The sequence below is a fragment of the Eubalaena glacialis genome, chromosome 13 (genome assembly GCF_028564815.1).
Source record: "Eubalaena glacialis isolate mEubGla1 chromosome 13, mEubGla1.1.hap2.+ XY, whole genome shotgun sequence".
NCBI lineage: Eukaryota > Metazoa > Chordata > Mammalia > Artiodactyla > Balaenidae > Eubalaena > Eubalaena glacialis.
This window is the reverse complement of record NC_083728.1, coordinates 80644224-80671300: the sequence shown is the minus strand read 5'-3', so window position 1 is coordinate 80671300 and position 27077 is coordinate 80644224. Positions and strand designations below refer to the sequence as shown.

At 44.7% G+C, this 27077-nt stretch overlaps 1 protein-coding gene across 1 annotated transcript in view; it reads right to left on the bottom strand.

Annotated features, from left to right (window-relative positions):
* CALN1 (calneuron 1) overlaps positions 1 to 27077 on the bottom strand; it is a 440912-nt gene that overhangs the window by 364523 nt on the left and 49312 nt on the right. The window lies entirely within an intron of this gene.

The window sequence follows — 27077 nt, the reverse complement described above, 5'->3', positions numbered from 1 at the left end:
TAGCTAAAGAAATTACAAAGGAAAAGATTGAGAGCCTTGCCATTATAACAATGTAAACTTCTAAACATTATAAACATTATAAATAAGAGTGAGAGGCAAACAGGGAGTACAAAAAGGACACAGCAGACAATTCATTAAACTGGAAAGACAACAATAAAACATATGACAACAGTAGTTGAGCTCATAAGTAATCAAGAAATGTAATTTGTATGCTGTTATCTGCTTTTTCAGTGTGGGAGGGTTTTGTTTGTTTTTAACATGCTAGTGAGGTTGTAATGGGACTAGTACTTTGTAGCAGTTAAAACAACAGCTTAGAGAAAACAACTTCGCAATTAGGTATCCATTCAAAAAATGGTTCTCACCCTTTGACCCCAAAACTCTATTGTTTGAAATCTATCCTGAGAAATGGTCAAAGATTTGTGCACCAAAAAATTGTCTTGCATTGTATTTAAAATGGAAAAACAAAGACAAGAAAAGAAAGGAAGAAAGAAGAAAACAAGACAAAAATCTAAAAGTATAGAAATCAATAAGCAAAGTACATTCATATCAGTGTATGCTGTGCATCGGTGATGTTCCCTAAATTTTTAATGATGTCAGAAATCTTTATAACATGCTGTTAACTCTACGAAGTATTTCAAGAAGGAAAACTGAACATACTTCTCTCTCCTAAAATGCCATTAAAATCATGGTATAGAGGAACAAAATGTAATAAAATCATAAAGGCTTTGAATATGGAGGAGAGGGAGACCACTGTCAGTCGAAAAAATTGGCAAATCTCTGGAAGGCAGAATTATTTTGCTCATCTTGATGGATGAAGTTAAGCAGAGTGAGGCAGGGCTGAAAGTGTGACAAGGGAAGGCCACGGTGGAGACAGGAGTGGTGGGATGCCACAGAGCACCCCGAGGTGACTGGTACGAAGAGCTGGATGGAGATGGGGTGGACCTGGAGGGACTCATTAAAGCCTTTTACTTGGAACAGTGAGCTGGCTCTCCCACCCAGAGAACAAGGTCTTTTAAAAGGAGCGATGTGCCTGAGGGTTGGTGCGGGTGCCCCGGGGTGAGACCCTCCTCCTCTGGCATTTGCATGGGGGCAACGTGTTCACCTCTTCCCAGTCTTGAACCTTAAAATGAATCTTGCTCATCAACATGGCCCACCCTCTGAAGGTTTGCTGCCATTCCTCTCATTTGTGGGGGGAGGCTGGTGTTCAGAGGAAACCTGACTCTTGACACATTTCATTCAGACATGTCAGAAATGCCAATGGTCAAACAAGGATTGCCAGAGACTTCAAGGAAATCAGCATCAGAGTCTTCCCTGGTGGCACAGTGGTTAAGAATCCACCTGTCAATGCAGGGGACACAGGTTCAAACCCTGGTCCAGGAAGATCCCACATGCCACGGAGCAACTAAGCCCATGCGCCACAACTACTGAGCCTGTGTGCCACAACTACTGAAGCCCACATGCCTAGAGCCCGTGCTCCACAATAAGAGAAGCCACCGCAATAAGAAGCCTGCACACTGCAACGAAGAGTAGCCCCCGCTCGCCACAACTAGAGAAAGCCCACACGCAGCAATGAAGACCCAACACAGCCAAAAATAAAATAAATCAATTAATTAATTTAAAAAAAAAAAGAAAATCAGCATCACCAAAGGGCAGGACAAAAAAAGGTGACCCCAGAAACAACGAGGAAGATTCTGGAAAGAGTAGACAAGTCGAAAGAATGTTCACATAACACTTCAGGGAGGTCTGAAAGGCTGCCACGAAAAATGTGCAGTCTGAGATCAAGAATTCAAGGAAGTGAAAATTTTGATTGGAGAAAAAAATCAGAAGCACTAGAGCGAGAAGTCATGGAAAGCACAGAAAATATAGCAAAATAGCAATAAAAAAATTAATTAATAAACAGTAAGGATTAACACAGAAGGGCCACATCCACTTAAGAAGCATTTCAGAAAGAGAGAATAGAAGAAAAAACTTCAAGAGCTGATGATATAAACCTTCAGACTGAAAAGGCCTGTCAAATAGCCAGAACTTCATCCATCATCTAAAACCTCATAACGTTTCAGAACACAAGCATAAAGAAAGCACTCTCAAGTCTCTGACAGAGATAACAGACAACTTTCTAATGAATGACAATCATACCGGCATTAGGTGCACATTGGCATCATCAGATACTACGTGACAATGGAACAAGCCCTTTAGCCTCACAGGAAAAATTAATTGACAAATCCAATCAAGATAGGGGCTTAGAAAGTTTCCCATCCATAGACACTTCCTAACAGAATCACTCAAAAAATTATTTCAGCAAAACACAGAAGGAATCCAAGGAATTACAGAACTTGGGATCCAATTGGTGGGTGAAATCTATGGATGAGGTGCAATCCCAGAGGACCACTGTGGGAGCAAATAAGACACAGAGTCCCGAGGGCAGGGAGAAAAGGGACTCGCAGCAGCCAACAGCAGCGGAAGCTGGATCATCTGCTGGAAAAGAAGGAGAGGCCAAATGTCCATAGCAAATGTCAAATACAAAAAGATACATGCACCTCAATGTTCACAGCAGCAGTATTTACGATAGGCAAGATATGGAAGCAACCTAACTGTCCATCAACAGATGAATGGATAAAGAAGACGTGGTATATTTACACAATGGAATACTACTCAGCCATAAAAAAGAATGAAATTCTGCCATTTGCAACAACGTGGATGACCTAGAGAGTATTATGCTCAGTGAAATAAGTCAGACAGAGAAAGACAAATACTGTATGTTATCACTTATATGCGGAATCTAAAAAATAAACAAATGAATGTATATAACAAAAAAAGAATCAGACTTACAGATATAGAGAAATGAGTGGTTACCAGTGGGGAGAGGGAAAGGGGGGGGGGCAAAATAGGGGTAGGGGATTAAGAGATACAAACTACTACATACAAAATAGATAATCAACAAGGATATATTGCACAACACAGGGAAATATAGCCATTGTTTTGTAATAACTTTAAATGGAGTATAATCTATAAAAATATTGAATCACTGTGTTACACACCTGAAACCAATATAATGTTGTAAATCAACTATATTTCAATTAAAAATACTATTTATATTAGCAATATAAAACAGAACTTCTAAAAAAGTTATTAAAAAATGTCAAATACAAGTAGAGTGGGTTTCCCCCTCTCCTTCACTCTTCTTTCCAAGTTACGATTTGTTTGGGTCTTTTTTTATACATTTCTCCTACAAATAGCACAGGGTTAATGATGCAATGTTTGTTTCTGCAGGGAATAATATTTACATAATTATAGTATTATAAACACTATTTTGTTTTTGAACCTGAAATCAATAGACGAATCATGGAAGTTTCGATTCTAGACAGAGAACAGAGTGTGTTTGACCCCATGATGATCTAGTGATAAAAGTGTTTGAAAAAGGAAAAAGAGGGCTTCCCTGGTGGCGCAGTGGTTAAGAATCCACCTGCAAATTCAGGGGACACTGGTTCGAGCCCTGGTCCGGGAAGATCCCACATGCCGCAGAGCAACTAAGCCCGTGCGCCACAACTACTGAAGCCTGCGCTCTAGAGCCCGCAAGCCACAACTACTGAAGCCCGCACGCCACAACTACTGAAGCCTGTGTGCCCCAACTACTGAAGCCCGTGCACCTAAAGCCCATGCTCCACAACAAGCCACCGCAATGAGAAGCCCACGCACCACAACGAAGAGTAGCCCCTCACCGCAAGTAGAGAAAGCCTGCGTGCAGCAACGAAGGCCCAACAGCAGCCGAAAATAAATAAATAAATAAATTTATTTTAAAAAAAGGATAAAGGATTGTGGGGTGTGAAATACCTTGTCTTTCATGGTGGGAGGTCAAAAGGTACTGCTTAAAATGAATGAAGCAATAAAGATTTAAATAGATGAGCTAAAGCAATAAAGCTATTTAATTTAAAGATTTAAAAATAAAAGTCACTGGAAGGTGAAAGGGAGGAGTGCTGTAAGGCAGCAGGAATCTATCGTTCATAAGAGAAGTTGGAGAGATTCCATTTAAGGTGGAGAATCAAAAACACAGAAGCACTTCATTTAGAGTGATTTCACCCACCACAGGCACTCACGATGACAAATGATTAAAAATAGTTGCCTCTGACATGTAAAGTTTGGCTGGTGGGGACTCTTACATTTCATTTGTACCCACTTCTATTGCTTTTTTATTATCCTATTCTTCTATTACTTTTATAAGGTCAAGCCATAAAATTATATGGAGAGCAGAATCACAGCTATATAAATATAATTATTATACCTAGTCTCATATATATATATGATATATATTGATATACCTAGTCACAGAAAAAGTTACTGGAAGGAAATCAACCAAAATGTAAATACTAGCCACTGCTGAGTGATGGATTTACTGTCATTGTATTCTTATTTGTTTGAACCTTCCACACTCTGTACCATGGGTCTATTTCATTTTTATAGCTAGAAAGAAACTAACAGCATTTTACAAACTAAAGAGTCTGCCTGGAATTTCCTCCACGTGGGGGTAGGGCCCCAGGGAGCCTGAAGGCAGAACCAAGGCTGCTTCAAGGCCAGGACTCAAATGACCCACAGCCATCAAGTGCGAGCACGCGATGTGGCTGCAGCACAGACCTTGGAAGAGAGAGCCTTGACCAGAGAACGTAAAGGGCGAGCGTCAAGAACAGGCTGTGTCGACCAGAACGGATGTGCATCTCCTAAACCAATCTTGATTTTGAATGGCACCATCTCTCCGTGAATCTCCAAGGATCCAGAGCTGGCTGGTGATTAGATGAATGCACCTGGTGGAAGGAACTGTCCACCAGTGTCACAGGGATGCTGAAGCTCGCCTGCCAACAGAGATGCTTCTGGCAGATGATTTTGAGTTGTTCTTTCTGAAAGTAATTACACAAAAAGTTCAGCTGCTTTTTAAGGCTCCCCCTGAAGGCTATTATAATCTTTTTTAATTAATAAGTTGAATATGAAAGGATTTAATTTTAATATATTTTATTTCTCTTCTTCTGCGATCCTCATATAAAGATGTCCTGCTACCTCTTCTAGACACTTCTGGCTGCTTGGGCATCTGTATCAAACTGAGAGCCCTAGACACCTTTCTGCAAAGGTGGGGGTTCCTGTTGGCTGAGTTGGGAGCCCTCCACCCAAGACAGTGGGAAGCAAGAGATTGCTGGATCTGCGGAAAATAGCTGTACACGGTCCCCAGTATTGACTGTAGAGAGTTCTTCAGAATGGCTTTTCCAATTCTTTACTAGCTGCCATAACAAAATTTCGTAGACTGGGTGGCTTAAACAACAGAAATTTGTTTTCTCACAGTTACGGAAGTTAGTAGTCCAAGGTCAAGGTGCCAGCATTGGTTTCTGGTGAGAGCTCTCCTCCTGGTTTTTAGACAGCTGCTTTCTCACTGTGTCCCCACGTGGTGGGAAGAGAGAGAGAGCAAGCAAACTGTGGGGTCTCTTCTTATAAGGGCACTAATCCCATCACGAGGGGACCTCATGACCTCATCTAAACCTAATTATCTTCCAAAGGCCCCACCTTCAATTACCACCCCCATTGGGGGTTAGGGCTTCAACATATAAATTTTGGAAGGGACACAATTCTGTCCACAGAGACTAACCAAGTTGGGAGCAAATATAGTTGAAGATGGACAAGACCAAGCGGAAGTCTAAAAGTCTGCCGCTTCCTGTTATTTTTTTAAACTTGAATTAGCCCTATTTTACCGAGAAGAGGCTATAAGAGATTGACAGAGAAAGGTACAGGACCCCTGGAGATTTAGCCTCATTTGGGCCAATTTACATGAAAAGCATGTAAATTAGATTCATTCAATCCATCATTCGAATGGAAAGTGGCCTGAAATTTACTTACTGTTTTGGAGTTGACAGCATAAGAATATTTGGAAATAAGGCTATAGCGCTGAGGACAAGGACTTAATTTTTCCGAGATTTCATTCGGCCTTAAAACTGGGGGTATGCCTGAGGATGGGGGGGGGGTTTGAAGCAGATCTAGCCACAAGGGAGGTCACATTCATCCATTCAGCTGTTCAAGCAGCGTGGACTTAGGTCATCTAGAATCCTGTGATCCAGGATGGTGTTACAGCAGAGGCACCGCCCAGGTCTTCAAGATCAAGGACTATCTGAGCCACACAATTGTTTGAGAGCTGGGCACTTGGAAAAGAGTGAGGCTCAGAAGCAAGCATCCTGGCTGAGCCTGTGGTCCAGGTGGTGGCAGGAGGCTGACCCTGGGCACAGGCCTCTCACCTGCAGGCTAGACACTGAGGCCCTGAAGGCAGCAGTGCCCAAGATAGTGGGTGGCCCCAAGAATGTCACAAACAGGACACAAGGTCACCCCAGCAGCCGGGCAGAGGACAGCGAAGGCAGGGTGCCAGTCACCTCAGGAGCTTCTGCTGGCAAGAGGAGGGTCCCAGCTGACGGGAGACGCCAAGTGCAGAGACCAAAAATGAACACAACCCAAGATGCTGAGTTCATCGGGAGGACATCCCGTGAGCCCTCTTGGTCACGATCCAACCTTCACAAAGACTCTGTGGTGGAGAGGAATCTGCTGAAAGAAATGAGAAGCTATTCTATGCTCAAGAGACAGAAAAACCAAATATCATCAACAACAGCAAAAATCCACAAAGTACAACCAGAGCTCTTCAGACACAATGTTGTCCCAGAATCGAGCCCAGTGTCAGGCATACAAGGAGAACTCAAAATGTCTGTTGGATGCACGCATGCATGAATACATGAATAAATGAATGAATGATATGAAGAAGCTTGTCCTTCAGAGAACCACCATGACAGAGGGGAAATAAGATGATCCACCCCCTGGAGTCACTATGCTTCCATAGTAAACCTGGAACAAAACACATCCCTGGGGCCAGTAGGGACAGAAAAGTAAAACTCAGGACCAAGAACTCTCATGGAGCCGTAACGATGCTAGAAGTTTCTCTGGGTACCATGCCCATCTGGCCTGAAAATACCAAAGGAAAATTTCTCAGAATAGGTCAGGCATGAAAATAGTGACTCTTTTTAGAGGGCTTACTGTGTGGTAGGCAATTCTAATTAAGCAATGTTAAGTAACATCTCGGTTATACTTTGTGAGGCGGGATTAATATGATCCCCATTTTACAGATGAGGAAAATGAAGCACGCGCAAATTTTAAAACGGCTCCAAAAAGTGCAGAGCAAGTCAGTGGTAGAGCAGGAGCTCAAACCCGAGTGTCTTGGCTCCAGAGGCCACACTTAAGGAAAACCTCCCCAGCTGCCTCCTAAGACAGGGACCTAGAGGCGGGTTCCAATGAGAGAACGTGCAGAGCTCATCCTGGAATGGACCGAGAGCACCAATGAAGGCATTCATTTATCCTAGAAATGTGTATTCATCTTTCTGACGCCGTAATATGAGGGAGGGCCTCTGTTCTTTGAAACATACACACAAGTCTGTCTACAAAGCAATACACTGGAGGCCAGTGTGAGACTCAAAAGGCCCAAGAAATTCAGGAATGGAACCCTCTCCTCTGACAAAGGGTCCCAGCCGAGGTCATGTGAACTGGACACACAAACCTATCGGGTGTAAAAGGCAGCACAGAAAACATGGCGGAGAGAAGCATTCACATCGGTCAACAAATGGGGACTCACGGAACTCGGGGGTGGCGGCCATCGCAGAGGAAAGGAAGCCACCTAAAAGCCCTTGGCCGAGGGCACACGAGGGAAGCTGATGGATCACGAGTGGCAGGCAGCGAAGGGCACCCAGAGGCAAAACAAACATGAGGGCAAGGTCCCCTACTGTTTGCTATCTTCTTCTGTCCTCCAGCCAGCCAGGAAAAGCAACGCTGGACCGCTTCCCACACTGTACTCCAAGCCAAAGAGGTACAAAAGCCAACCTAATTTAGTCATCTTCTACTCACTCTCTCCTGAAATGACCTTACTCACCAGGGCCAGGATGATGGTCCAAGTTTAAATGAGGATGTGCTTTGCCTGTGCCTCCTTCTTTAAGGCTGCCCCGGGGGGGCAGGGGGTTTCAGCCCGGAGGCTGAGGAAGGAAGCAGATTCCAGTTAAGGTGCCAACACCTCCAAAGGGACACCTGCCAGCCCTCTCCCACCTGAGTGCCCTGCCAGAGTCTCCCATCGTGCCCCACGTACCACCCCTTCTGGTCATCAGCCTCTGCTATTGGTGGCCCTTCCTAATTCCAACTCAAGGACTTGCTCAGGGAGGAGGGCTTTCCCAACCCTTAGGCCTCTAAACATTCACATAGAAGCAGCGTCGCCGACTGACGTTCAAGCCAATCAGACCCCTGACCCAGTCCTGGCTCTGCCACATTCTAGCAGTAAAACCCTAGGCAACGCAACCCTTCTGAGGCATAGTTTCCCATCCATGAAATGGGAGTCATAAGGTATCTACCTCATTAAGCAGTGATAAGTATTGCCTGGGATCCTCCAGAAAATACTTAGGGTAGAGCCTGGCACATGGTAAGCAATGCATCCGGCTCCTGGCACTCAGGATCCTATTACCCACAGCAATGGTCTCAATCTGGCAGGGCTCACTAACATCAGTGGGCAAGGAAGGTCCAGGCGGCGAAGGGAGGGAAGAGCAAAAAGAATGTGACCTCAGTGGCTATGATGCTGATATCCCCCGGTGCCACCTTAGACAAGACCTCGGGGAGTTCCAGACCTCAGTCAGCAGCTGGGATGGCAGTGGGGAAATTTGATGCATCTGATGACATCGGCATTGAAACACACCAGGAACAGTGTGACGTTTTAGAAGTGGCTAACAAGGAAAATGAAGATGGTCTATTATGAAGGATCAAAAAACATGGGATGGAGAGATATATATATACTTTTTTTTTTTTTTTTAAAGAGGAGTAAGATGATCTGTAAAGGTTCAGATGCCATAGCCAGGCCCAGACTTTTAAAGAAAAATAGGGATGATTCAAGGGAACAGGAAAGATGCACAGGAAAGTGGTGAGAAAACAGGGAAGGAGCAAACCAAAGATGACAGAAGGCACCTGCCACAAGGCAGCCATTTCCAGCCATGTAAGATCCACTCACGCCTGGAACATTCAGCTGACCCCTCCCAGCATTGCCAAGGGCCACCTGCCCAGACGACAAGGAGAAGTCTGGTTCCAGTGAGTCACTCCTCTATGTTGTGGTGGTTTTTGCTTTTACACACAAACCGTGCTCCCCATGACTGATAGCACTGTGCCACTTTGAACTTGAGGGGACAGAAGACTGGGTTACAGGTAAGCCACACACACCAAGAAATTCCATTCCAGGGTTTTTTGGGGTTTTTTTTTTCGCAACATAACTTTTTTAAAATATAATTTCGGAAAAGATGCCTCAGGTTTAGAAAATTCAGGAAGGACAAGTGAGTCAAAGGAAAAAAATGACAACTGCAGCTTTTTAAAAAAAAATTGGTTTTGACAAGTTGAAAGCTCTGGGACATCTGGATAAATAGTGACTATAAAAAAATCATAATTATTTTCCCATTTAAAAAAATTGGCAATTTTAAAATATAAGAAACAATAAGGGGAAATTTGCCCTGTCAAAGATTTTTAAAGTTACTATAATTAAACCAGGAAAATGAATAGATGCTACAGTGGAGGAGAACCAACAGATTAGACATGAGCCCAAATGAGTACGATAATTTGGAACATAACAAAACCAGCTTTTCTAAATTATTCAATTTAGAATTCAATAAATTCTTCAATTCAGTATTGGAAATATTGACAACAATTTGGAAAAAAAATAAAGTTAGATCCCTATATCATATCATAGCCAAAATTAAATATCAGATGGATTTAAAAATTTAATGATAAAAATATATATTAGATTTCTGGTAAACACGGTCAAATCAATCTTACTCATTTATCACCTTTCATTCCCCAAATGCTGCTCAATTAAAAATGAAGGACGGGAGGCAGGGGAGCTATTCCTTTGTAAGGCACAAGGACAAAGGGAAGTGGCTGGAGAGGTCTCAGAGGAGATGTGAAAGGCAGATGGCAGAAGGAGTTACCACCTTCGCAGAGTGAAGGGTAACAGGAATTCTGTGCCTGTCAAGGGTCTACACTAGGAAGAAGCCAGCCAGTCAGCGCCAGAACCCTGCGAGGTGCACACTGGCCATTGCCGGTGCCTTGGGGGCCCAGGTCATGGGCAGACAGAAGAGCCCTGTCCCCAGGGTTCCTGTGCCCTGTGTCCTGAGAGCCAGCAGGCCAGCCTTGGCAAAAACGAATGAGAGGGCACCCCAGGCCCAGCGCAGGGCTGGGATGCGGTGCCCGCTGCCCACAAGGATGTAAGGGTCTGTCTGTGCACAGGACTAGGGGGCCCCTACCTGATGGCAGAATTCCTGCACCCAAGCTCCTTGGACCCCTGCTTCACAGAGCACCTCCCCAGGACGGCAAGGGACTGCCATGCCACTTTTTAAAAAATTTTTATTGGAGTATAGCTGATTTACAATGTTGTGTTAGTTTCTGCTGTACAGCAAAGTGAATCAGTTATACATATACATATATCCACTCTTTTGTAGATTCTTTTCCCATATAGGTCATTATAGAGTATTGAGTAGAGTTCCCTGTGCTATACAGTAGGTCCTTATTAGTTATCTATTTTATATATAGTAGTGTGTATATGTCAATCCCAACCTCCCAGTTTATCCCTCCCCCCCTTCCCCCCAGTAACCATAAGTTTGTTTAAAAAATGGTACATATGAACTTATTTACAAAACAGAAATACAGTCACAGATGCCATGCCACTTGGTGTAAGAAGCCATTGAATACTACTCAACTTTTAAGCTCTGTGCAATACACTACATTAATATATTTTTTTAATATAGAAGGAAAATGTTAAATTTAGAGGTAAATATTTATGTACTCTTGGGGGTGAGGAAGCATTTTCTAAGCATGATTCCAGAACTTAAATATTTAAAAGGGGAGGATAAAAATTGCTTAAAACGTTAAAAAAAAAAGTAAGTTAAAAATAACATAAAAGAGATAAAAAGATAAACAGCAAACCTGGAAATTTTTGCAACATAGAATAAACACAGGGTACTATTCTTCCTATTAGAGTTCTTACAAATCATTTTTACAAAAGAACCCCTCAACAGAAACAGACATAAAATGTCAATAGATCAATGGAACAGGATAGAAAGCCCAGAGATAAACCCATGCACATATGGTCACCTTATTTTTGATAAAGGAGGCAAGAATATACAATGGAGAATAGACAGCCTCTTCAATAAGTGGTGCTGAGAAAACTGGACAGCTACATGTAAAAGAATGAAATTAGAACACTCCCAAACACCATACACAAAAATAAACTCAAAATGGATTAAAGACCTAAATGTAAGGCCAGACACTATAAAACTCTTAGAGGAAGACATAGGCAGAACACTCTATGACGTAAAGCACGGCAAGATCCTTTTTGACCCACCTCCTAGAGAAATGGAAATAAAAACAAAAATAAACAAATGGGACCTAATGAAACTTAAACGCTTTTGCACAGCAAAGGAAACCATAAGATGAAAAGACAACCCTCAGAATGGGAGAAAATATTTGCAAATGAAGCAACTGACAAAGGATTAATCTCCAAAACTTACAAGCAGCTCATGCAGCTCAATATCAAAAAAACAAACAACCCAATCCAAAAATGGGCAGAAAACCTAAACAGACACTTCTCCAGAGAAGATATACAGATTGCCAACAAACACATGAAAGGATGCTCAACATCACTAATCATTAGAGAAATGCAAATCAAAACTACAATGAGGTATCACCTCACACCGGTCAGAATGGCCATCATCAAAAAAATCTACAAACAATAAATGCAGGAGAGGGTGTGGAGAAAAGGGAACCCTCTTGCACTGTTGGTGGGAACGTAAATTGATACAGCCACTATGGAGAACAGTATGGAGGTTCCTCAAAAAACTAAAAATAGAACTACCATATGACCCAGCAATCCCACTACTGGGCATATACCCTGAGAAATCCATAATTCAAAAAGAGTCATGTACCACAATGTTCATTGCAGCTCTATTTACAATAGCCAGGACAGGGAAGCAACCTAAATGTCCATCGACAGATGAATGGATAAAGAAGATGTGACACATATATACAATGAAATATTACTCAGTCATAAAAAGAAACGAAACTGAGTTATTTGTAGTGAGGTGGATGGACCTGGAATCTGTCATACAGAGTGAAGTAAGTCAGAAAGAGAAAAATAAATACAGTATGCTAACACATATATATGGAATCTAAAAAAAAAAAAAAAAAAAAAAAAGGTTCTGAAGAACCTAGGGGCAGGACAGGAATAAAGACACAGACATAGAGAATGGACTTGAGGACACGAGGATGGGGAAGGGTAAGCTGGCACGAAGTGAGAGAGCGGCATGGACTTATATATACTACCAAATGTAAAATAGATAGCTAGTGGGAAGCAGCCGCATAGCACAGGGAGATCAGCTCAGTGCTTTGTGACCACCTAGAGGGGTGGGACAGGGAGGAGATATGGGGATATACGTATATGTATAGCTGATTCACTTTGTTGTAAAGCAGGAACTAACACACCATTGTAAAGCAATTATACTCCAATAAAGATGTTAAAATATATATATATATATATATATCAATAGATAACTCACAAAAGGAAAAATCAAATGGCCATTAAGTACATGAAAAAAAATGTGCATGTTTGTTTATGATCCCAGAAATCCAGCATAAAACAATAATGCAAAACCATCTGGCTACTGAATTTCAAAAAAGAGTTAATGCCCATAGCGGATGGTGAGGACGTATGGAAATAAGCCATCTGGAATGAGTCATCCCACATTATCAGAAGTGGGAATGGGAAAATCTTTAGGAGAGGTCCCCAAATCCTTGACCTGATCATTCCACTTCTAAGAATTTATCTTTAGAAAAATAACACAGGTCAAAAATAACACACAGCACACCTGTTTGTGGAATAGAATACATTCATTAAAAATGATGAGGTGGGAACACATACAACAACCCGGAGAGACATCCACAATGTAGTCAGTTAAAAAGCAGCTTGCACAAGAGTATTCATATCACAACCCCTTCAAATAAATAGAGGAATACTTTGTAAACACACATAAAACACCCACATGTACAAACACAAATTCTGGGAGATTTTATCCTCAAGCTGTGATCCCCGAGTTATCTCTGGATTCACAGGATTAAGAGTAAATTTTATTGTCTTCTCTTTGCTTATTCTCCAAAGCTTGACCACACATCTTCTACTTTTGTACTTAAAGCAACATTTTAATACAAGAAGGCCAAGACCAGAATGGCAGGAGTTTTCTCCTTCAGAGAGCCCCGTGGGGTTGGTGAGTCTGAGCACCCATCATGCCACAGGGGATTTTATTCCCAAATGTTTCTAAACGAAGCCTGAATGGATCTAAACTGGGCAATTTGGTGCTACAACTGTTTCCACGACTCTTCTCGCTCTGCCTGGCTGGCTCCACCAGGGGACCAATGACAGCTGGCATCTGGCAGGACAGGATAGCCGGACAACAAACGCCGGAGACAGAGCAGTAACCATAAGGTGAGCCCTCGTGGCCCCCAGACAGTCCTGGTCTAGGAAATGTCCCCCAGATACAGCCAGGAGCTCTGAGCCAGAGGAAAGGAAGGAGCGAGGGGTGTGTGCATTTCTTCCAGCCCCTCCAGGGGAAAGGACTTAGTGACCCTCCAAGGCGCACCACTGGCCACCAGTCCTGGTGAACGCGGGAACCCAAAGACTTTCTTGAGAAGAGTGAAACGTAGAGATTCGTGCGTGCATTGGAAAGGTGGAAAAAAGACTGTTAAACCACCACACCCTTTCAGAAAAATATTTGACTCTGTGCAATAGATCAAACCCTATTTCCCAGTGATTTGCATTATAATATCTGACCTGCTTGCCATTATTTCTAACTGTGCTTCCTCTCGCTGTTCACAGGGATGGTTTTCCCTGCCTCTGTCAATTACCTAATGATCTGGAAACCTCACTCAAATTCAGGACAGGACTTCCTTTTTTAAGAGGGCTACAGTGAATTATTTGATTTCAATGCAAATAATGACTCCCTTATTTGTCTGTTCAGATTTATTTCAAAGGTCCCTTTAAGAAACACTTTAATTTTCCTTTGTTTCCTCTCCTACCTCTTCTCCAAGGAATTCAAGGACTGGGAAGAAGGGGTTCATTTAATTCATTTCCTCTCCTCCTCTACAGCCCCCTCCACAGTGCGAGAAGTGTACACTACAGCAAATCATCACAGAGCGAGTGATGGAGACAAAGGTTACTTGCAGTGAGAACCATCTTGCCAACCAACACAGGTCTGTTCTTCCTATGTCGATGTCCAAGTCTTAAGACCACAGAGGGCCAAACGCACAGCTAGATCCCCACAGCACTGCCCTCTAACTAAAATTAAGAAACATCTCCAAACATGTCTTATGGGCAAAGCACCGTGCCAAGAACAGCGGAGAAAAACACACACACATCTACGTATGCACACACGCCACCAAGCCCCTCCCCTCAAAGACATAACTGCAGGTTAATTTGTAGAGGGCCTATTTCCTCATTGCAAGAAGGCAGACACCTTCTAAAATCCCTTTATTTTTACTTTTCCTGTACTCTGAAATTCTAAATACGATACCTAGCCCAAGCCAAGAAGCATTACAGTAAATGTCGAGGTAACAAACACATTTGTGTAATAAAAATTACACAGACACAGAAGAAGGAGAAATTAAATCCATCGCGGGGATCAAGGAACACTCCACCGGGAAAGTCAGATTTAACTGCCTTTAAATGTCGAGGGGCTTCTAGGCTGCAGAAGCAGCAGGACCAAAGGCACAGGAGTCTGTGGTCTGCGGGAACTTGAAGGCGGCAGTGGTCAACGGCCAAGGAGGCCAAATGAAAGTCACTAAGGCGTTGGAGTTTCAACCTCAGTGAGATGCAACTGGAAGGGTCTGGAAGTGTCCACAGCGGCGTTACCCACCTTGCATTTCCAGCGGATGGACCTGGGGGCAGGCTCAGGTCCAGGCCAGAATAACAGCTGTGCCAGTGGGATCGGAATGTCGGTGCCAAACAACAGAAGTGACACACCCATCAGTCACCGGGGGGTGGGGAGAGAGGGCCAGAGATGACAACAAGCGTCTTATTCTGAGTGTCTGCGGGGCTGGGGGTCTCGGGCCAGGCAGGAGAACCCGCGTGTATTGCGCAGGAAATGGTCCATTCTGTTTGGGCCACGTTGAGTTTGGAGTGCCTGTGGGATAATTTACATCTCACGTCTGATAAGATGTGATGTTACAAGAGCTAGTTAAAGCGTGAAGGGAAAGAAGATTGTTCCAAGACAGAAACTTGAGAGGGCACGAAAAGAAAGGGGCCAAGAAATGGACTTTGGGAAAAGCAGCATTTGAGGGGTGGTAAAGGGAAACGTGGAGATGGAAAAGTGTTATGGACTGAATAGTGTCTCCCCCAAAATTCATATGTTGAAGTCCTAACCTCAGAATGCACCTTAGAATGTGACCTTATTTGGAGATAGGATTTAAAGAGGTAATTAAGTTAAAATGAGATCATCAGAGTGGGTCCTAGTCCAATATGACTGGTGTCCTTATAAGAAAGAAGAAATTGGACACAGACACAGACAAGGGAAGACCACATGAAGACAGAGAGAAGGCAGCCATCAGCAAGCCAAGGAAAGAGGCCTGGAACAGATCCTTCCCTCGGCCTCTGAAACCAACCCTGCTTGACACCTTGATCTTAGACTCCAGCCTCCAGAACTGTGAGAAAATAAATTTCTGTTGCTTAATCCACCCAGTCTGTGGTGCTTTGTTACAGCAGCCCTAGCAGACTAATATAAAAAGCTAAGAGGTGAGGGACTTCCCTGGTGGTGCAGTGGATAGGCTCCACGCTCCCAATGCAGGGGGCCTGGGTTTGATCCCTGGTCAGGGAACTAGATTCCACATGCATGCCACAAGTAAGGAGCTGGCAAGCTGCAACTATGGAGCCAGCGAGCCACAAGTAAGGAGCCTGCAAGCTGCAACTAGGACCCAGTGCAACCAAATAAATAAATAAATAAATATTTAAAAAAAAAAAAAAAAGCTTAGAGGTGAGAATAAAGCCAGGCGAGTTCATTCAGGGGGGAGTTATCTGAGGAGAGGGTGGTCAACGGTGTCAAATGTTGCCAAGTATGAGAAGTGAGTCCACATCATTGGATTTTAAAAATGAGGATATCAGTGACCTTTCAAAAAGCAAATTTACAATATATTAAGTATATAAGACTTACTATAGTAGGGGCCCAACAGTAGGGTCGGACAGCAGCCAAGGGTTAATGGACAAGACAAGAATAAGGTCAAAAAGTGAGAGTGGCAGGGGCAGAGACTTCTTTTTAGAAGCTTTGCCCTAAAGAGAGGGAGTGAAATAGGATGGCAGCCCGGGGATGCAGTGAGATGAAGCGAAGTTTTAGAGAGACTTACATTGATGAGTTAAAGGAAGGAAAATTTGAGATTGGAGCCAAGGAGAAATGGAAACTGATTAGAATGCATGTGGGGGAGGGGAGGAGGACATTAAAAGGAGAAGAGACTCAGGAATACGGCCACTGTATTTCTGGTCAAGACACCATCCAGAATTCAATACAAGGATTTGTAAAAAGAATTTAAGACCCAGCTGTTGTTGAACGACCTACATTTTTAATGGAATCAATTTAGCCGACTGAGAACTTAAAAAAATGAATGGTTGGTTTTATTCAAGGTCAAGGGTTGCAAAGTGAATATAGCAATAGGTGCTATAGGAAGGTCCACAGGTATGGGGAATTCAGAGTAGAATTCGTGGTCCAGGGTTCTAGGCTAGGCATGCCAATGATCTCTAAAGAGACAGAATCACTGTAGGCTGAAAGTCAGAAAGAGGCAGCCAGTAGGCATCCTGAAGCGGGGGTCAGCAAACTACGACCATGGGCTGAAATCCAGTCCACCCTCTGCTTTTGTAAATAAAGTTTTATCGCAACACAACTACACACATTCATTTACGTCTTGTCCATGGTTATTACTTTCCAGCTACAACAGCAGAACTGAGTCATTGCAACAGGGACCATAGGACCTGCAAAGCCCAAAATATATACTCTATGCCCCTTTACAGAAAAAGTTTGCCAGCCCCTAAGGAACAGAGGTGAAAATCAGGCAGCAACACCAGACAAACAGGAAGAGAGGGAGAGCCAAGACCAGGCCAAGCTGATGACCAAGGCAGTGGGCATGGGCTGGGGACAATGAAGCATCAGGTGGCCCCAAGCCCACGGCCAAGGGCAGAGCAATCACGGCACAACTCAGGCAAGGACTAGACCCAGGAGATCCAGGCCTGAAGTGAGGGAGAACTCAGGGGTTCCATCTGTTTGCCAGGGGCAGAACCCCGACTAGAGGCTCATGTTAGGGGAATATGATCAACCGATATGAACAATCCAGCAAGAGTGAGTCACAGACTCAAGGCCCAGTCCTCACCCTTGAGTTCAATGGGAGGATGAAGGCCAGAACTGAGTCCATGCATGGCCGACACGGCAAGGTGTAAAGTCTGAAAGTCAAATGGGACACAGGTATCTGATGCTACCGTACACACAGTTGCCCTAAATGACACTCCAACCCTACCAATTGGAGTCTCTCCCTAGTTTACGAACTAGGGTTTGCCCAGAGGTAGGCCCATCAACGGACACATCTACAGAGCGCTAGAAAAGCAAAGACGGGGGAAATAGGACCAGGCCAATGCCATCAGGACCCACTCCAGCAGTGTGAAGGAGCAGGCCTCCACTCAAAGGTCAAAGGGTGCTCCAGGAGGGGAATGGCAGAGTCGGGGTCTGGGTGACAATGTCCTGTGGAAGTTCTCTGCAGCCCCTGGCATGTCCTGGGCAATCAGAATTACAGAGGCAGCGCAGCCTGGTTAAGCTGGCAGTACAGCTTAAGGGCATAGCTTTTAGAGTCAAGCTTCACAACTCATTAGCTGTGTGACCTTCAGTGAAGTACTTAACCTCTCTCTGGTTTGGTGTCCTCATCCATACAAATGGAGACAACAGCAGTGTCTATTTCATTAAATCCTTGCTTGTTGAAAGGATTTAATGAGTTAACACATGTAAAGTACTCAGAAAGGAGGACTTATATAAGCATTAGCTATAATTATACTGCCTCAGTCTTTATACTAACTTTCATGTGCCCCTAAGAAGTCTTCTCCCACTCTGTTTAAAGATCTGACCTTTGGGAGTTCCCTGGTGGCCTAGTGGTTAGGATTCTAGGCTTTCACTGCTGTGGCCTGGGTTCAGTCCCCGGCCGGGGAACTGAGATCCTGCAAGCAGCATGGCGCAGCCAAAAAAAAAGAAAAAGAAAAAAAAAAAAAATCTGACCTTCTAGGGCAAAATAAAACACCCTAAGAAAGCAATGTCCATTTCAGCCCCTGGGTTTCACGTCCACTGTCTTTATCTCCAGTTAGTTTAAGAAGCATAAAGAGAGGGGCAGGAAAACGTCCCTGTCAACACTGACATGCTGAAACAGGTGCCTGGAGTTGAAAAAGTGGAAAAAAAGGATCCAACAAAATATAATTTATTAGTCATCACCTGCTGAACATGTCACGGCTAGGTGATAAATGCCAAGAACATCAATTATGAACTATTCTTACAGCAGGTTTAACACAATCCACCATGACATCCAGAAACCTATATGTCGAGAATGTTCCTTCTTTGTTTGGACGACAGGAGGAAAATATTTGGGGTGGAAATGGTAAATGTAATTATTCTGCATGAAGTAGGGCAGCCTGCGTCTGCATCCCGCCTGGGACTAGGCTACTGAATATCTGTCAAGGTGTCAACTCCAACCGCAGAAGCAAACAACTTGGTCACACTTCTGTGTCCTTACCTAAATTTGGAAGGAGGGGATGGCGAATCACAGATATCACTGGCAGTGACGTTTCTGGATTCACAGGTTTTTGAACGTAACTATATCCGTGGTCTTTCTGCATGTCTGTGTCTTGTGATTCCCTTGCCCCAGGAGCAGCTCGGGGGTGTCTTCTCCCCAGGATTCATCCTCCCGCGTCCCTCCTCCTGGTCTCGCATCCACAGCAGCCCCGGCCTGATGATCTGTGACTCTGCACAAATCTCTCTGAGTCTCGGCATCCCCCTCTCCAAAACTGAGTGGTTTAGACTAGGTAATTCCTAACGTCCCTTCCAGCTCTCTGAGCCTTTGATTCTGACTCTATAAATGCTGACCAGGGACAGGACAATGTGCTGGATCCAGAAAGACAAATAATGCAAGTGATTTGTAATCACGATACCAACTTTTGGGCTCTAATACTAGAGCAATAAGGTTTAAATGCTCAGAGGTGAACTTTTAATGAATATTTAATTGCTCTATTCTTCTTTATAAGAATACAAAGTGAGGGGAGGCAGGATCCGGGCCCCCTGTTCTCCAACCCTGCCTTGAATGAACCAAAGAGGCCGTACTCTCATGAAAAGGCGATGATTCCAGAAGCCATCCTTGTGAAGCTAAGTAAGTCAAGAACAGGATTCTTCTTAACTAGGCCCTGCCCTCCAGCAGCACGTGGAGCTGGTTAACAACGCAGGTGCGCTCAGCCTGCTCCAGGGCATCAGAATTTGCATTTGAACAAGATCCCCTGGCAATTTGCAGGCATTTTCCTTTGAGAAAAGCTGTCTTAAAGCCTTGGTTCTCAAAGCTGGCTGCACAGTAGAATCACCTGTGGGGGTGGGGGGGGAGGGGAGGGGGGCGGGGGGGAGGGCTTTGTCCCATCCTCCCCCCAACAATGATTCAGATTTCACTGGTCTGGGATGTGATGGGGCATTGGGACTTTTTTTAAGGCTGCCCAGGGAATTCTAATGTGCAGCAAAGTCTGAGAAGCACTGAACTAAATAAATTCTCAGGTTCAGGTTCTAAAACTCAAATCCAGAGCCAACTAACCTCCCTCTAGAAAGATCTGTATCACCTTTCCCAAGGCCACAGCAGGGTCACCCACTAGCTGGAGTGCTAGTTGATGATGGGTCACCATCCCACGTCCTCCAAGGTCCTGCAGGACGTGGCCACTCCGGGGAAAGGTACCTGGCAGCACTGGTGCGCTCTCTCTCTCTCTCTCTCTGTTTCTTTCTCTGTCTCTTATGGCAAACGCAGTGCTTCAGATCACAGGACAGAACCTGCTTCTACAGTAGCACCTTCCATGCAGGGATCTATCTCCAAGCACATGGAACCCTCGGGCCAGCAGCTGGAACTCAGGCAGCCAGAAAAGTCCAGCGCAGATCCTCCTCGGCTTCAGTCCCTTCTGGCGTGCAAGATTCCAAATCAGCCTGCATCATTCCTAACGACTTAAGGCTAAGATCTCTGAGTGAGGACCCCCCTGACAGTAACCACCAGCATCTACGTTTCCTTCAATTATGTGACTCCTCCCTGTTACCTACTGCCCTTTGAGGGCCCCACGGATTCTGTGCTTCTGGGTTTTGGAAAGCACTTCTCTCCTTAGGTGTGAGAAGCTGAGACTTTGGTGTTTATGTAAAGACAGCATAGGAGCCAAGCTGGGAGCTGGCAGTTCTTGAACCTACCAGGGCTCACAGGTCGGTTAGTATTGGTGCAGCAAACTTGAGGGTTGGGTCTTGGAGTGCAGACAGAACCACCATCCTCAGCTGAGGGCAGATGATCTGTCCTGCACCAGTTACTGCCCAGTGACTCAGGAAGGGAAGGGATTGGGGCAACCCACCAAACAGACTTGAAAACGTCATCCCCGTGGGGAACTCTTGGCAGCTCTACATTCAAGAGTTTGCCCAAACGAAAAGTGATTTAACTGAAGTGATTTCACAAAGTCCCACCTGATCTTTGTTGCAGAAAGCCTGCTCGTCTTTGGGAGGCAAGGGAAGGTGGAAATTTTACCTAGTGAGTTAACATGCCTCTGGAAGGGAGACTATGGTGTGGTGGGTCCCATCCAACACGGGCTAACCTGGGCCCCTGAGCTGCTTCTTCATTTCTTCATCTGTAAAATGGAGGAGATACTAATAATCAGAGAGTGGATGACACATAGTAAGTACGATGCAAGTTTGCGATTATTACTTGTCACTTCCCACCGGATCCGGAATATGTGTTTATGTGTCTGTGCATAAAATGAATCATCCACCATAGACCAGAGGAAACAACAGAGCAACTGGTTTTAAGAACAAGCAGTAGGATGCTGGAGGCTGAAATGCTCCATCAATGTGCAGTACAGATGTTTTAGGTTTTCTTACCAGGCTATAAAAATGTTTACACAGTAATTAGGCCTGTTATCAGTACACAAACAGATTACACTTTACAGAATGAATGAACAGCACAAAAACCCTCCCATTTTTCATCAGGTTCAGCATGCTTTCCTAATTCTCGGGTTTACCAAAATAAATTCATTTTTCTAACAACACAGAGCCGGTGCGGAGTGGCGGGAAGAGGCGCTGGGGTGGGGAAGTGACTGTGTAACGGAGCGCACGTCATTTGCTCTCTTTGGTCCTTCTTTTTCCCCATCTGTAAACTGAGATAACCAAGGTCCCTGCTCTCTCATAAACTCCATGGTTCTATTACTTTACAAGCATTCTCTTCTAAGCACGTCTTCACTCTTCTCTTCCCCCAAGAAAGGATGTGTTTAATTAGAATACTGATGGGAAAGGTAGTAATTCTGCTGAATCGCATAATGAGTCTCCCATCCAACACACTAGCACGGAGTTGGTGGCAGCTCATTCCTGACACTGCAGTCCCCAAAGCCAGTCTGCACGGTGAGACCACGCAGGACAGCGTTTCCCAAACACATCAATAGCTCTAAGTAACACTTAATGGAATGCTTTGCTTTTCCCGTTTTCAAAGGATAATATTCCGTGGTAATAAATACGTCACCAAAATAATGAACCAAGCTCCCTGACTTGCACTTCTAAGTTTTCATATGAGCTAACTTGTGTTAATGAAAAAGTAGAAGTGATTTGTAATCATGAACCCAACTTTGGGGCTCTAACACTAGAGCAATATTGTTTAAATGCTCGGAGATGAACTTTTAATGAATATTTAATTGCTCTATTCTTTATAAGTATAAAGCATGCTTTCAGTGAACACTCTGAATACTAAAACCGGCAAGATACCCTTTCTCCTAGCTAAGTTATGTGTTCAAGTTTCCTAATGATTTTGTTTCAAGGGGAAAAAGGTCATCGAGGTTTCAAGCTCTAGAGGAAGGAATTTGGGAGAGTCATTTGGAGATAGGGTGACCTGTTACAGCAATATTCCAAAACCCTTCGACAAAATATAGATGTAGGTATTTGAAATGCAAAAGAAGAAAATCTAACAATCTATGTACGGAAATGTGAATGGTCTGGGGAATGAGAATGCAGAAAGGTGCTTTCATTTTTTTATGTAACATTTCTGTACAGCTTTAATTTCTTTTAAAAAGAAGAATGTTGGCTTTCATAATGAAAAATATTTTTTAAGCATAAAAAAAAGAGCCACCCATTGGAGAGCTGGTGCAAAATAAGCATCATAATTTCTGCCCCAACCAGGACCATGGGTTTTTGACATTAAAATTTCCAGAAATAAAATGGTAGGGAAAAAGCGTTTAGTCAATATAGTCTCACAACACCCCATTCATTCAAGACATTAGTGGTCATCGGCATCTACATTTTAAAACAATTTGTTTCTGATTATAAAATACATTTGAGCTCATTTAAAAAAAACAAAACAAATATCATTCAAAATGCCAACTCCTTGGGACAACAATGTTGACATTTTTAGTCCACTTCTTTCTATTATTCTTCTGTATCAAGTTTTTAAACGAAACTGAAATCATACTAGAAATGTGGTTTTGTCCATACCCATATTTAATTGGTACATTAGAAACCACTAAATTAAGGTCACCAAAGCATTTTCTCTCCATCTGTTACTCTTAAACACTACATTTCATTTTATACTCTAATGAATAAAGACTCACTTTGTTGTACCAAGGGAGTGCACACAGAATGCACAGCTGCCAGGGTGATCTTTTGAAAACATAAATTAAATCATGTCACTTTGCCGTCTAACACCCTCCTGGTGCTCCCATCAAACTCAGTATCAAGCCCAAACTCTACAGGGTGACCTCTGAGGCCCCTCAGGAACTAGCCCCTGCTTCTCAGTACACATCTCCTGCCACACTAGCCTCTTTCCTTTTCCTCTAAAGCACCCTGTGGTTCCTACCTCAGGACCTTTGCACTGGCTGCTGCCACCGCCTGGAAGTTCTTCCCCAGATCTGTCCGCAATTTACCCAGCTTAAATATGGCTCTTCGGTGAGAACTTTCTTGACCACCCAATCCGAAGCGGCCCCTGTTTCTGTCTCCATGATATCATCTAATTTTATTTTCCATTTTTATTTTTTTATTGTGTCTTACACCACTAGAATATGAGAGTACCACCTCTGTGTATTCACCATTGTCCCCAGTACCCACACCAGATGCTCAATAAATATTGGTTGAATGAATGAAAATGTTTTCAAAGTACCCAGATTTGTGGGGCATGAGCTAAAGTAACCTACTTAAACAGGCCTTATTCTCAACAGCACAGCCCCTTAATGAGACTTTTTAAAATAGGCCGTCACCTTCTCCTGTGGCCTGGTAACGGAGAGCGGCCCACAGCCCTGCCGGCGGGAAAACAAGCGAGTTATTTAGTCTGGGCCAGACTTTCATTTTGTTTATCCACCCCGTTACCTAAACCAGAAACTCTGTGGTGACACACTATACCCTTCCCTTCTCTTACTCCTACTCAATCGATCAGTAAGTCCCACCAACTATCCCTCCTGTGGAGGACATGCCCAAGTCTTCTAGCAGGATCATTCCAACTTCCTTTTTCAGAAAAACTACCTCTCCCCATTCGGATGAACTTTCAGAAAACTGTTCCTGTTATGAAGACCCAAAGCTATGCCAGTTAGACATTTCCTCTGAGCATTCTGAATGTAGCAGAATAATAAAAATAAAAATAATAATAATAATAATATGATGATGATGGAGGAAAAGGCTGGAGATCATTTACTTCCATAGCATCACCTGAGAGAAACCGAAAGACTACTTCAGCCACCAAGATCCCCTCGACTGCCTAATTCCCAGCTGCTCCAAGCCTGGTTCTTCGGGCGTGCCCTCAGCCCTGTGAATTCCCATCAGTACTTCTACAGCATTCTCCTTGTTTGCTTTAGTTGCTAGCCCAAGTCAGTTTCTGTTGTTTGCAACCCAGGAACCCTAACTGAGAATTCTCCTAAATGTTTGCTCGGTCCATCTCTTCTCCATACTCCCTACCAGGACCTCAGCACCAGCCGCCTCACTGGTATCTACGCCTCTGGTCTGCTCACTGCCAAATCCATTCTCCACGAGGGCCCCAACCGTACTTACCTAAAACTCAGATCTGACCATGCCGCCCGCCCCCTGGTCCTGACCAAAAGCTTCCTTCTACCATTCCAGCCTCTTCTCTTGTCATTCCCTGCCTCACCCTTAAAGCTCCAGGAGCTCCAAACTACCAGCTGCTTCCTCACATTTTCCATATGTTTTCTTATCTCTCACCCGACTTCCTCTGCACTGGGATCCCCAAGTAAGGCTGGCCACTTCATAACCATCCTTCAAGCTCTGCTCAGACATCACTGCCATGCTAGGCTGGCTGCCTTCCGTCTCTGCTCGCAAATGTGCACGCCTCACACATGGTCTGCCTTCCCCACTAATCTGTGAATTTTTTGATGGCAGCCACCGTGTCATATTCACCTCTCTATCCATACCACATAATAGGCACTGAATACATTTTTGTTAGATGTTAAATGATTAAAACCATAATTCACTCGGAAAGCCCCAGGTTGGATGCAACAACCGTGCTTTCATTTTCCTCCTTTCTAACCACATGCAGAATTACCCTCCAATGGAGCAGCCGAGGGATCAGCCAACGCCCTGCCCATCTTGAGGGATGGTTTCATCGCTTGAGAGTCAGGACGCACACGGTGTTAACAAGCATCGGGGGCTGTTGCTGGCTGCGCTGCCTAATGGTTCTCCATCGCAAAATGACATTTCAGACACTCTGACTACATCAGGTTAAGCCTCGAAGGAAGGGCAAAGATGCCACCCACCCCATACCAATGTGGGTGCAGATAGGGAACATGCAAACAAAGACGACGCAGCCTATAATCAAGCCAATCTGGGCTCGAGCCTCACGTGGCTCCAGTGTGGGCACACGTGGCTCCAGTGTGGGCACACGTGGAGGGCAGGGCCTCCTCCCCTGACCCACTGCACAAGGCAGAGCTCCTCCTGTGCCTGAGTTTCCCCGTCAGGAGTGAGGAATGAGATGCTGCCCTGGATTCACTCAGCAAACACAGAGGGGGCACCCGCCATGGGTCTGACCCTAGACAAGGCACCGAAGGTCAAAGGTTACTTAACCGCTCTTCAGATCATACGCAGCAGTGTGGAAAGATCCCTGGACTTCCAATCAGGAACCCCAGCCTCTCAGAATGAAACCATAACCCTGCCTCTTACCCACAAGCTACGGGGCCTCAGGAAAGTTAGTTAACCACCCTCGGCATCAGTTTCCAAATATGAAAAAATGGGAGTTCCATGAGCTCCAATGTGTAAAGAGTCTGGCATCAAGAAGGGTCCCAGAAATCCGAATTAAGAGGGTCTGCAAAGACCTTCAATGTCCAAAGTTCTCTCTGAGCCACCAGAATTCCTCTCAGTATAAGAACTAGCGCCCCCTTCTGCCACCCACTGAGCACTGCAGAGGCTGTCAGCGCTGGAGCGGGCTGGCAAAGCCAGCAAGACCGCGGACCGCGGCGCCACGACCAAGTACCAGCCGTCAGATACCGCTCCCTGGCTGTAGACCCAGGGGCACACTGTCCCTCCCAAAGCCACTTGCTATGGAAAAGAAATTTCTAGATTGCAGCCGAACCCTGCCCAATACTTGGGCGCTTATCAGAGGCCTCCCACTGCGGAGATAACTGTTAAACTCAGCCAAGCAGCTGTCACACGCGCACCCTCACCGCCCCCCCCAACCCCCATCACCTCTCAGCGAGGAAAGGGAGCCGTGGGTCTCCATCAAGTCCCGCCCATCGTGCGTTCTCCTCGGAACCAGCTGAATGAAATGATTTTCTTCCTACAAAGCCCTTACGCTGCACCCTCACTGAAGGCCTGATTACTGGCAATAGCTACAGCCCGAGGTCACAGAAAGGTGATCTCTATGAACAATTCTCAGCGGATTTAGCGCTCTTCCAATAAAATATCCGAGGGATTGGGTTTCCAGAGAGTTTTGTTTTCATTACTCCACTTGGATACAGCCAGTAACCAACATGAGTGTTGAAGACCAGCTTCTCAGTAAACATAGCTGTTTTTCAGGCAGCTACTGCCATGAAAAACCCACATGTCTGCAGTGAGCTCAGAAAGGGGGGACCGCTCGGCTGGGCCTCCACCAGAGCAGGCTGCGGGGTGAACATGGCCCGGGGGCATCCATCGGGCATTCGTGGGGGCCAGCTGCCTAAGGAACCAGCAAAGCTCTGCGGCTCCTGGAGCCCAGGAATGGATCCTTAGCCGGGGTGTCCCAGTAGAGCAGCAAGCACAGGAGAGGTCCGAGTTGCCCTCCAGACTTCAGAGCCTCATAGAAACAAGTAGCAAAGAAAATGGGGACTCCACCAACACCTCCTTCTTCACCCCCCAAAGATGAAATAAAAACCACCAACAAGCCAAGGAGGAGAGCTGGAATCAGGCTGGGATGAAAACCGTGTCCTGCTCCAGCCCCAAGACAATTTCACACCAATGGCTTTAAAACCCTTTCCAAAGCTCTGATGCCTAAATTGAAAAAGAGTTTATCTTTTGGACTGAAAGTCAGCAGTTAAAGAAGCAGAACGTGAAAATCCTAAGAGTTATGAGTTTTCACATTTGCACAAATGGCCTGTGTGTCTGTACACACAGAGGGCAGAAATCTACCCATTCTTCCCAGAGAAGGTCGCCTCAACTCTATCCCCGAGGCTGCTCTTATCCACTCTAGAATGTAGTTACTATTACCGCTAATCAGACTTCAGTGGACACAGACACACACGGCTGGCACTGAGCTGCTCTTCT